At 36.2% G+C, this 13528-nt stretch overlaps 1 protein-coding gene across 18 annotated transcripts in view; it reads right to left on the reverse strand.

The window, feature by feature from the left end:
- ANKRD28 (ankyrin repeat domain 28) overlaps positions 1–13528 on the reverse strand; it is a 216253-nt gene that overhangs the window by 120010 nt on the left and 82715 nt on the right.

Below are 13528 nucleotides of genomic sequence, written 5' to 3' on the forward strand. Positions count from 1 at the left end.
ACAGGCGAAGTCTACCAAACATAGAAAGAAGAACTTCTACTCATCCTTCTTAGCTTTTCCAAAAAGCTGAAGAAGAAGGAATAATCCCAAAGACATTCTATGAAGCCAACATCACCCTAATACCAAAACCAGACAAAGATACTACCAAAACAAGAAAATTATAGGCCAATATCTTGATGAATAGAGATGCAAAGTTCTCAAAATTTTAGCTAGCTGAATCCAACAACATATTTAAAAATATCATACACCACAACCAAGTGGGATACATCCCAAGTTCACAAAAAAGGTTCCACATATGTAAGTCAATCAACATCATACACCACATTAACAAAAGCTAAGTCATAAACCACATGATCGTAGATGTGGAAAAAGCATTTGACAAAGTCCAACATCCACTGATGATAAAAACTCTTACCAAAGTGGGTATAGAGGGAACGTAACATAATCAAAGCCATTTATGACAAACCCACAGCAAATATAGTATTCAAGAAAGAAAAGCTGAAACCCTTGCTGCTAAACCTGGAGCAAGACAAGGATGCCACTTTTATTCAACAAAATATTGGAAGTCCTAGCCACAGAAATCAGACAAACAAAAGAAGTAAAAGGTATCCAAACTGGAAGAGAAGAGGTAAAATTGTCACTGTATGCAGATGACAAGATACTATATATAGAAAACCCTAAGGACTCCACACAAAAACTACTCAAACTGATCAACAAATTCAGCAAAGTAGCTGAATTAACATTCAGAAATCGGTTGCATTTCTTATACTAACAATGAAATATCAGAAAAGGAATACAAAAATACCTTTTAAAATCACAGCCCTAAAAATTAATACCTAGGAATAAAAATAAGGAGGTGGCAGACTTATATGCTGAGAACTATAAAGCATTAATCAAGGAAAGTAAACAGGATTCAAAGAAATAGAAAGATATTCCACGCTCCTAGGCTGGAAAAATTAATATAATAAAAATGGCCATACTACCCAAAGCAATCTACAGATTCAATGCAATCCCTATCAAATTATCCACTACATTTTTCACAGAACTACAACAAACACTTCAAAAAATTTATATGGAACCATAAAAAAAAAACCAGAATTACCAAAGTAATACTGAGAAACAAAAACTAAGCAGGAGGCATAACCATCCCAGACTTCAGACAGTATTACAAAGCTATAATAACCAAGACAGTGTGGTACTGGTTCAAAAACAGACAGACCGATGGAACAGAATACATAACCCAGAAATAAACCCAGACACCTACAGTCAATTAATCTTCAACAAAAGAGGCAAGAATATAAAGTGGGAAAAAGACTGTCTTTTCAGTAAGTGGTGCTGGGAAAAGTGAACAGCTGCATATAAGTCAATGAGACTAGAACATACCCACACACCATTCAGAAAAATAAACTCAAAATGGCTTAAAGACTTTAACATAAGACATGACACCATAAAATTCCTAGAAGAGAACACAAGTAAAACATTCTCTGACATCAGAGTTCCCATTGTGGCTCAGTGGTTAACGAATCCAACTAGGAACCATGAGGTTGTGGGTTCGATCCCTGGCCTTGCTCAGTGGGTTAAGGATCCGGTGTTGCCGTTGCTGTGAGCTGTGGTGTAGGTCACAGATGCAGCTCGGATCCCAAGTTGCTGTGGCTGTGGCAAAGGCCATCGGGTATGGCTCTGATTAGACCCCTAGCCTGGGAGCCTCCATACGCTACAGGGGCGGCCTTAGAAAATACAAAAAAAAAAAAAAAAATTCTCTGACACCAACCACACAGATGTTTTCTTAAGTTAGTCTCCCAAAGCGATAGAAACAAAAACAAAAATAAACCAATGGGACCTAATCAAACTTACAAACTTCTGAACAGCAAAGGAAACCATAAAACAAACAAACAAAAAACACAAAGAGACAACATAGGGAGTGGGAGAAAATAGTTGCATATGATGCAACTGACAGGGGCTTAATCTCCAAAATATACAAACAGCTCATAAATTCAACAGCAAAAATACAAACAACCAAACTGAAAAATGGGCAGAAGACCTGAATAGATATTTCTCCAAGAAAACATATGGATGGCCACCAGGCCCATGAAAAAATGCTCAATATCACTAATTATTAGAGAAATGCAAATCAAAACTACCATGAGGTACTACTTTAAACTGGTCAAAATGGCCACCATCAGTAAGTCTACAAATTACAAATGCTGGAGAGGGTGTGGAGAAAAGGGAACCCTCCTTCACTGTTGGTACAACCAATGGAAAACAGTATGGAGGTAACTCAGAAAACTAAATGTTGCTTTAAGCTGCTATGCTTATGGAATTTGTTATGTAGCAGTAGAAAAATAATAGAAGGCTTCTGGAATACCTTTCCTGGTCCTCCAAGCAGTATTATGTCAGCCTAATTAGATGTCTGTAGCACTCTGAACTTCTCCTTTGTAACACTCGTATTAATTGACTTGTGCTATATTCTGTAACTCTCTGGAGATAGGGACCTTGTTTGAATTATGTGTATTTATACCCAGTATAGTCATCCCTCAGTATCCGTGGAGGATTGAGGCAGAATCTGTGGATACTCAACTAGTCCTTTATATAAAATGGTATTGTTCTTGATGTTTGTATAACCCATCCTCCTGACACTTTAAATTATCTCTAGATGACTTGCAATGTCTAATACAATGTAAGTAGTTGCTGACCTGGGACAAATTCAAGTTTTGCTTTTTTGGGGACTTTGTGGAACTTTTTTTTCTCAAGTATTTTTAATCCATGGATACAGAGGGCCAACTGTAAGTAGCAGCCATTTAAAAACTGTTAGAAATGAATGAATAAAAACCAGATGTAGTCTCTGTTATGTCAGAACGATTCTCTGTTGCTAGCTGGCTTTAAGGATGGAGGGGATAATTATGTGCCCAAGACTGTCAGAGGGACCCTCCTGGCTGACAGGAAGGAAAATTGGAGCCTCAATCTCACACCACAAGGAACCAAATTTTGCTTGGATGAGCCTAGACGTGGAATTCTTTCTTTGGCCTCTTGTTGTGAACATGTTCCATGGACACCTTGGTTTCAGCTTTATGAGAGACCCTGAGCAGAGAACTCAGCCAACACCAAACCTGGGCTTCTGCCCTACAGAACTGTGAACTAAAAAATGCCTGTTGCTTAAAACTAAAGGTAGACTTACAATATGATCCAGCAATTCCTACTCCAGGACAAAACTTTCATTGAAAAAGATACATTGAAAAAACTTTCACTGCAGCATATTCACAATAGCCAAGACATGGAAACAACCTCAATGTCCATCAACAGATGAATGGATTAAGAAGATGTGGTACATACACACAATGGGATACTACTCAGCCATAAAAGAGAACAAAATAATGCCATTTACAGCAACATGGATGGAACTCGAGACTCATACTAATAAGTGAAGGAAGTCAGAAAGAGAACCATATGGTATCACTTATATCTGGAATCTAATATAAGGCACAAATGAACCTATCTACAGAAAAGAAAGAAACTCATGGACATAGAGAACAGAGTTGTGGTTGCTTAGGGGTAGGGAATAGAGTGGGAGTTTGGGGTTAGCAGATGCAAACTATAGCATTTGGAGTGGATAAGCAATGAGATTCTGTAGTATAGCACAGGGAACTATATCTAGTCACTTGTGATGAATGGAACATGATGTGAGAGAAAGAATATATAAATGGAAGTGATCAAATCAAATCAAATAAACTCTACGGGTCTTAGTTTTGCCTCATCAATAACAGATGATTTAACTACTAGATCTCTAAAATCCCTCCCCAGTGCTAACTATCTTACAAAATGGAAGGCAGGACTCTTGCCCTGAGGCAAATGCTATTAGGAAGTTTTGAATCTAGCACTAATTCATGTTGTAATCTAGACATTGCTTTATCAGTAGTTAACATTAAAAGGACAAGTCCACAGAGCATCCTCTTAAATACTGAACTTACTCTCTCTTCAAATTTAGCACTAATCAGATACTCCTAGGCTAAGGCTTACTTGCTTTTCATAAAACAAAAATAAAATTACATAACAATACCGAGTCCTAGAAGAGTAAGAGAAAGCAGAAGTGATTGGGTAGTTTTTTCTTTGGCTGTGCCTACAGAATATGAAAGTTCCTGGGCCAGGACTGAACCTGCATCACAGCAAGGACCCAAAATGGACCCTTAACCTGCTGCACGACAAGAGAACTCCTATGATTGGGCACTTTTAATTATCAAATGCAATACTGCTGGACTGTAATAGAAAATTACCATTTCACAAAATATGTAAGGTTCAAGTGTGAAAACAATGGAATGTCAGTCAACTGTTTCAACTGATAAAATGCTTCTCAATGGCTTTTAAAGAGCTATATAAAATTTTAATAGGTATATTTCCCTGAGTTGAAGAGACAGAGCTGACAGTCTTGGGAGAACACAGGGCTACAATTCTCAGGATAGGAACAGTTGGGAGGATGGTACAAGGAGAGAAATCCCAGAGACCTACAGAATGACCCCTCATGAAATCCAATAAATACTGAGAAGCACATGTGTGTAAGAATACCATAGAAGACTGGTGAAAGGAGCCATCCAAAATAATGAAAGCAGTATTTCTCAACCTTTTTTCCCTCATCACCCTGTCCAAGAGCCTTTTTAGATTTTTTTCCCCAACTGCCCCTATGAAATTCTAATACCACTGTATACCTGATTTATACACGTTAGCTCTCTGGAGAGCCACAAATTATTGCAATACATAAGTTCTCTCTCTCTCACTCATTCACAGACACATACACACACACACCACCAACAACAAAACACCAATTTTTGCCAAGTTGGAGGGAACAGTGTCCTGTTCCTACCAGCCAGGCTAGGAGCCTTGGGCAGACTACTCAGGAAAAATTTACCTCAGGAGTGGAGAATAATTAGCCTATTTTGAAACTAAATAACATTTACAGTAGGAAAACAATTTATAAAACATGGATAAATGTGACAAAAGCTGTAAAAGTAAAATTATAAAATTTGCTGAGAAAAATTTTAGATGACCTAAATAAATGGAGAGATATAGTTTGTTCATAGGTTAGAAAATTCAGTGTTGCCAACATGTTAATTTCTGCCAAGTTGATCTACAGATCAACACAATCCCAATTTCTTTTTTTCCCCTAGAAACTGACAAGACGATTCTAAAATTCACATTAAAATCCAAAGGACCCAGAATAGCCAAAACAATTATGAGAAAGAAAAAAGTTGGTGATTTCAAGAATTATAAACTATCATAACAGTGTGGTACTGGCATTAAGCCAGACAAATACAATCAATGGAACATAACCAAGTCTATAAATAGACCCCTACATATATGTACAACTGACTTCCATATATAAAAAAGTGAGCTTTGATATATACTTCGTACTACATGCAATTATTAACTCAAAATAGACTCTAGATCTAAATGTGAAATTTAAAACTATAAACTTCTAGATGAAAAACTCTATGTGATAGTGAGATAGAGATCTTTTTAGACACATCACGCCAAAACCAAAACCCAAAAAAGGAACAACTGATAAACTGGACATCGTCAACGTTTTAAACTTCTGCTCCCCAAAACTCTGCTCCCCTTATGAGATTGAAAACATAGCCACAGATTGAGGACTTGTGTCCAGAACATATAAAGAACTCTCAAAACTCAAGAGTAAGAGGGTATTTCCTCATGGTACAGAGGGTTAAGGATCCAGTGTTGTCACAGCTATGGCACAGGTTGCAACTGCAGTGCAGGTTTAATCTCTGGCCCAGGAAATTCCACATACCAGAGGCATGGCCAAACAAACAAAAAAACCAAAACAAAAAACTCAAGAGTAAGAAAACAGTCCAATGAAAACTGGCAAAAACATTTGAAAAGGCATTTCATCAAGGAGATGAAGATGGCCAAGAAGCAATGAAAAGATGCTCAAAGTCACCAGTTTTCTCAGAAATGGAAACTAAAATGACAGTGAGATACTCATCTTTAGAATGTTTAAGATTAGAAAAGACTGATCACGGCATTCCCATTGTGGCTCAGTGGTTAATGAATCCGACTAGGAACCATGAGGTTGCGGGTTTGATCTCTGGCCTTGCTCAGTGGGTTAAGGATTCTGTGGTGCCGTGAGCTGTGGTGTAGGTTGCAGATGCAGCTCGGATCCCGCGTTGCTGTGTTGCTGTGGCTGTGGCATAGGCCGGCGGCTACAGCTCCCATTAGACCCCTAGCCTGGGAACCTCCATATGCCTCAAGTGCGGCCCTAGAAAAGACAAAAAAAAAAAAAAAAAGACTGATCATACCAAATATTGGTAGGATGCAGAAAAAACTAGAATTCTCATAACCTGTTGGTGGGAATGTATATAGTACAATCAATTTAGAAATAGTTGGTAGTTTCTTAAAAAAGTTAAAACATATATGTATCATATAGTCCAGCCATTCCACCACTAGATATTTACCCAAAAGAAAGGAAAGCATATGATCATACAAAGACCTATAGACATATCTTCACAATAGTTTTATATGCAATAGATGAAAAAAGAAAAACAACTCAAACTCTATCAACAAGTGAGTGGATAAACTGTGTATATCGATACAATGGTATACTAAGCAACAGAAAGTGATGAACTATTTATACACGCCACTACATGAATAAATGTCGAAATAATTATGCTGGGTGAAAAGAGTTAGCCAAAAGGAGGATATGTTATATAACTCCATTTATATAAAGTTCTGGAAAATTCAAGTTAACTTACAGTGACACAAAGCAGATCCGAGGTCGGAGGCAAATGGAATCTTTTGGGAATGTTAATGATCTTGACCGTCGTGATGGTTTCATAGGTGTACACATATGTCGAAACTTATAAAATCATACACTTTAAATACATGCAATTTACTGCATGTCAATTACATGCAGTAAAAACAGGCTGGGGTGCTACCTGAGACCTTTCAGGCCAATTAGTAATTTCAGCTCAATCTGATATACAGTACATAATCTATGACATTTTTGCTGTACTATATAACTATCATTATCATTATTTACCCACCACCACATATATATATATATATATATATATACATGCACTAAAACTGCTTCAAATAAAGAACTTAGAGGACATTTAGTCTATTTCGGAAGTTGATAATATATTTAAAATAATTCATAATAAACACAAATATTCAAAAATTTTTACTTGCCCATCATTTATTACCAATTAGCAAGACTTAAAAAAAAAAAAAACCCAAATGCCCTCCAAGAGGGGGATAGTTTAAATAAACTGACATATGAGTGCAAAACTACAAGACTATAAAGAAAAATAAGGAAGCTCTCTCTAGCTGGTATGGACTGATTCCCCAAATATATTGGGGATGAAGAAAGGAAAATGGAGGAATTCCTGTTGTGGCTCAGCAGGTTACAAACTCACCTAGTATCCATGAGGATGCAGGTTCGGTCCCTGGCCTTGTTTGGTGGGTTAAAGATCTGGCACTGCTGCAAGCTGTGGCATAGGTTGTGGATATGACTTGGATGCAGTGTTGCTGTGGCTGTGGTGTAGGCCACAGCTACACCTCTGATTCAACCCCTAGCCTAGGAACTTACATATGCTGTAGGTGTGGCCCTTAAAAGAAAAATTTTTAAAAAGAAAAAAAATGGAGAAACATTTATGGTAAATAAAAAACAATGAATGGAATACAAAAGTAAGTTACTGTCAGGTGCTAGCTGAAAAAACAGTTAGTTTCATTGGCCAAAACCTCTTTTGTTTCAGGACCACCATAATAGTCGTTTAGTCATAATGACATGGGACGTATGCTCATTTGTGGCTAGTGGGGGGAACCTCAACACTGGTGAAGAAATTATAAAAATCCTTGGTTGACATGCAGAAGCAATGGCGAGAGCAGAGGGGAGGTACTGTTTCCAGGAATGAAGAAACAACAGGGCAGCCCTCTCCTGGGTGGAAGCTAAGCTGGTTCTTCTCCATTTCTTCTCCCTTTCACACCATGGAAGTCAGCTGAGAATTGGGTGGAGTAGATGGGGCTAAAGGTTTGTGGGCTCCAATAAGAATTTCTGTGACTAGCTACAGAAGACCGTGTATTTGAGGACAGACTGCACATAAACTCAAGTAACTGTAAGAACCTCTTTAGGCACATCAGCAGCTTGGAATATTGACAGCCAGTAGACGCAAAGTGTGATCACAAGAAAGATTTATTAAAGATTAGAGCACTTCCTGCTAATTTCCAGAAAAGACTAGAGAACACTGTGAAGAATGAGGGTGGACAGATTTCAGGCAACCTGTGTGAACTGAGAGTTGACTACTTTGTGTTAACTGCCAACTATCCTCTTGCAACAATAATGAAAAAGAATGATTTGCTTGTAGGATGTACATACACATATATATACACATACATGTATATATCTGTCAAACACTTCATCTGACAAAGTAAAAGCATCATCATTTCAATGGATCCCAAAAGATATTTTTGAAAGCTTAAAAGACGTTAATAATTTTGAAGATTACTTTGGCAAAATCAATCCCAAAATATTTTGAATGAAGAAGTATATCTAAATTCAGAAACCATTCAGAAACTTGTATAAAATATACAAAGTAACATTTTCAAAATTATCAAGTTTATATGATATAGGCAAGATCTACTAACTAGCTCTTAAATAAACTCTTTCGAGTTTAAAAAGGGTCGTAGTCCCAGAAGTCAAAATCTAAGACTTTCCCTGTTTTGAATACTAAAAACAGTTTTGGTTGTATTATAATCACCCCTAGTTTGATACTACTTTAAATGACATTCTTTGGGGGGGGGGAACACCTGCAGCATGCAAAAGTTCCCAGGCCAGGGATCAAAATCCAAGCCACAGTAGTGAAAACAAGCCACAGCAGTGAAAAGTCCAAGTCCTTAACTGCTAAGCCACCAGAGAACTCTTAATGACATTTTTATCCAGTCAAAAGGGGAGGGGGGCACTAAAGGAGGCTTGTTTATTCACTCATTTGCAATCTTAAAATTTAACAGCACTTGAAAATTAGAATTACATCTGCACTATAAAGGTCAGGAGTCAACAAAATGTAGACGTAACTTTTAGGGGGAAAATTCTATTTTTAAACCATTATTACTTTATGGCACTATTTGACAAAAGAAAAATATTTCTTTCCAATTTACTTTTTTATTTCCCCAGTTTCTATCAAGTCTACATATTTTCAAATTCATGTTCTGCTATACACTTTCTGAGTTTTAATTCTGTCACCTATTGGTTGAATAGAAATGTTAACATACCAACTTCATAAGATAGTTGTGAGAGTTAAAACAAGTAACATTAAAAGGTTTAGTCATATCACTGTCTCTGAAATAAAAGTCTATAATTAACACCAACTTCTATCACTCTGGACTGAAAAAAAAATTTCTACTTGCAGAAAATTTTCTTACAAAATCAAATCTTTCCTCTGAAATGTGCTATTAATATTTCAAATTATATTATTTGGAATCCAAAACATGGCATTAAGTTCTGGTAAATTCTAGGGGAAGACATTTAATTATTATTATTATTTTGGCCACATAAATTTGGAAATATAAATGAAACCTTCTGGGCAAAAGCAGGAGATTATTCAAGGTCACTGGGAATTTGTAGAGCATCCCAAATTTGGGATGTGAAAACATCGTGAAGGCCATTAATGTAAGCCCACACATCTTGCAACAAAAGAAAACTAAGTCCTAATAAGTTGAACAGATTTGTTCACAAAGCATAGCTAGCTAATAAGGATAAGTAGACAAAAGCACTTAGGTCTTTCAACTTCTATTCCAGCTGCTACTACATATATGAATCTTCCTGAAATTTTTTCTGACTGTTTCACCTTTTTGATTTATAGTGCTTCTTCCACATCCTAGTGACTTATTTTTCCAAAAGTGTGCTATTTCAATTATTTTTAGGCAATCAAAAATCTTCTTCTATTAGGTTACCTATCCCAACAACTATTTCCCCTTTATTCCTTCCTGAAAATGATTTTCCCCAGATATGGAATGGTGATGAGTCTCTTCTCACTCTGGCAGACCAACTAGGTGAAAAGAGAACAATGATCTAAATAAGCAAGAGAGGTAATCCCATTCTACATCTGTTGGTAGATTGGTTTAGGGTGGCCTTGTAACCAAGGAAACCTCAGGGGCAGTTTTGTGGAGATGCTGGAAAAGATGTTTTTGCTCCATTAAAAAAAAAAGGAAATGTACAGGGGGAGGTTCACCTTCTCTGGTGGTCTGTCTTAAGTACAGGATGCAATGGTCATCTCTTTACCAAGAGAAGAACAAGAGTCTCACAGAGAAGCCAGACCAGAGCTCTGATATTACCACCTTAACCACCCTCAACCCCCTTGTTCTGGATTAATTTACAATAAACCTATATTTACTCATGTACTTAATTACTTGCGGCCCAAAGTCTCTAAATATAAAACTCCAGTATTCTCTAGTGAAGTCATCTCAACTAGCTCCAATAAAAGACCAAATAATATAAATGCATAATACCTTAAATTAGCCTATAAAAAAAATCAATTAGGTGCTATTTAGTAGGGTCACGGTATTCAAAACCTGAGACTATGACTGAAGAAGCTAACCTCATTGAAAAACTTACGGTCTCCGGAGGAGACAGTTTGGGGGGTGAGGGGATGTGCTTGGGTTGTGGGATGGAAATCCTGTGAAACTGGATTGTGACGATCATTATATAACTACAGATGTGATAAATTCATTGGAGTAATAAAAAAATAAATAAAATAATAATGATGCTTATTTAACAGTACAGAAACAAATCTGAACTCTTATAGCCATTCTGAAAATGTATAACTTTAAAAAAACTTGTTTCAAAAAGTCAGATATTTTCTTGAATACTCATTTAAATAATTTTAGAAAGATACCACTGTCACACTGACATAAAGCTTAAAAATATTTTATTACCTATCAAGAGTGAATGAATTTTATATTATAAAACAGTATAAGTTTTATTACACACACCTGCACACAAACATACATACCTGCCTCTTAAAACTCTATGCAATCCCTATCATGGAGAACAAAAATAGGAAGGAAAAAAAAAAAAGCCACACTAAATTAGAATAGCCAAAGAATGAACAAATCTTACGACAATACTCTCAACTACTAAGAATCACAATAGGCCTAAAAGTAACCATAAAAATATTTTGTCAAAAAAACATGAATCATTAAAGTCACCTTCAAGAAAGGTCCACTGATTTCAAGTACTAATCAAGCTTTTAGATCTGCCCTAAGTTTCAGAGTAAGAGAATAAGCTAGGAGATGTGAAGAAATGATGTTTTAAAAGTAAGCAAAGAATTTGTAAATAGAAAAGTAGAGAATAAAAGTCATAAAAGTTGGGGGGTAGGGTCACACACTGGTTACGCATACACAATAGCTCCCAAGGACATCACAGCAGAATAAACTGATGTTCAAACATGATTTTTGAATAAATTTTTTAAAATGTAAGATAATATGACTGTTATAGCAGAAAAGCAGCTGGCTATAATGAGACTGTGTAATGACAGAGGAATTAACCATGGTAAGCACCTTACACCAGCCAGAATGGCCATCATCCAAGTCTACAAACAATAAGTGCTGGAGAGGGTGTGGAGAAAAAGGAACCCTATCACACTGTTCGTGGGATTGTAAATTGGTGCAACCACTGTGGAAAGCAGTATGGAGATTCCTCAGAAAACTAAACACAGAACTACCATTTGATCCAGCAATCCCACTCCTGGGCATCTATCCAGACTCGCAAAGACACATGCACTCCAATGTTCATTGCAGCTCTATTTACAATAGCCAAGACATGGAAACAACCTAAATGTCCATTGACAGAGGAGTGGATCCAGAAGATGTGGTACATATACACAATGGAATACTACTCAGCCATCAAAAAGAACGAAATACCAGCATTTTTAGCAACATGGATGGACCTAGAAACTATCATGCTAAGTGAAGTCAGCCATACAATGAGACACCAACATCAAATGCTTTCACTGACATGTGGAATCTGAGAAAAGGACAGACTGAACTTCTTTGCAGAACAGATGCTGATTCACAGACATTGTAAAACTTATGGTCTCCAGAGGAGACAGTTTGGGGGGTGGGGGGATGAGCTTGGGCTGTGGGATGGAAATCCTGTGAAATCAGATTGTTATGATCATTATACAACTACAGATGTGATAAATTCATTTGAGTAATAAAAAAAAATGAAAAAAAAAAAACCTGTCACCACTACTCCCACTCATTAAAATTAAAAAAAAAAAAACAAAAAACAAAACACCATAGTAAGTAGCATTATGAGATGAGATTTGTTAATTCTGCTTAAAGCAAACCAAAAACAACCCAAAAAAGTAGAGTTAAACATTAAACTATATTAAAAGTATTTTTCTCCTTTTCCTAAGTCTCTATTTCTATAATTATTTTCTGTCTTAGGAAAAGCAGACTCCAGGATACCCAAATTAGGTAAAGTGACCAATACTCCATTGAAAAGAAATCTTGAATGAGGTGCTCATTTCCAATAGATATAAACTTAAACACAATTCACTTAGGAAGGTTTAAGGAAAAAAAAATGTAAATAATGATAGCATTTTTATTACTACCCAATGTTAGAATGAACCATTTTAGCTAAAGATCCAAATCTATTCATATTATTCAACCCTTAAAAATATGATAAATACTCTATTTAACATCAAGTGGTCACAGGAGTACTGCTGAGAGAACAGGGGAAAGATGAGAGCTGGTGATTAGCTTGCAAGGGCATGGCTTTCTTAAAAACAACCAATCAATTCCAGGTCATCTGTTTTGCAGTTGCTATAGGGATCTTATGAATCATGACCTCTCCCCACCCTCCATCATTCAGAGAAATGAATTATGTATGAAAAAGGTACTGAAAACATTTACTTCCAATAAAAAATATGTATCAATAAATTTGATCTTATAATTAATTTGGTAAATTAAGGAAAGTCTGGCCACTGGAGAACCATATACAAAGGATATTATCCACTCTCTAAAATTATCCCTCATGTCAGTCCTGAATGTTAAATCCACTGTATCTTTAAAAGTTTGGAGAATTTTCAAATACTATGTCTTTATTTACTACAAGACCCAACAGATAAGTCTTCACGTATAATGTTTAGCATGATTATTTACAGAAAGCAAATTTGATTTCATAATCAAGCTAGATATATTACAAACAGACATGTCTCTTATTTCAAGTTCACAAAAAAGAACCCTCATCTCGAATGCACACAAATATTTAAGAGTGAAGTCTCATGATGTCTTTAACTTATTTTTAAATGGGATTCAGCAAAAGAAAGAAAAAATATATGTGTGGTATAAATATAATCTGTATAAATATGGAAGAGAAAGCAAAGAATGTGTCGAATGTTATCAATGCTGGATCTATGGGTATTCAGAGTACTTTTTCCAACTCTTCTGTGAAAATTTTCAAAGTAAAAAAAGCTGGAGGAATAAAATGCCGACTAACTTCTAGTTTTCCTGTGTTTTAGCC

Source organism: Sus scrofa, chromosome 13 (genome assembly GCF_054392235.1).
Source record: "Sus scrofa isolate SSC_HxYL_T2T_F1_AM1 chromosome 13, Sscrofa_HxYL_maternal_Yorkshire_Landrace_v2.0, whole genome shotgun sequence".
Taxonomy (NCBI): Eukaryota; Metazoa; Chordata; class Mammalia; order Artiodactyla; family Suidae; genus Sus; species Sus scrofa.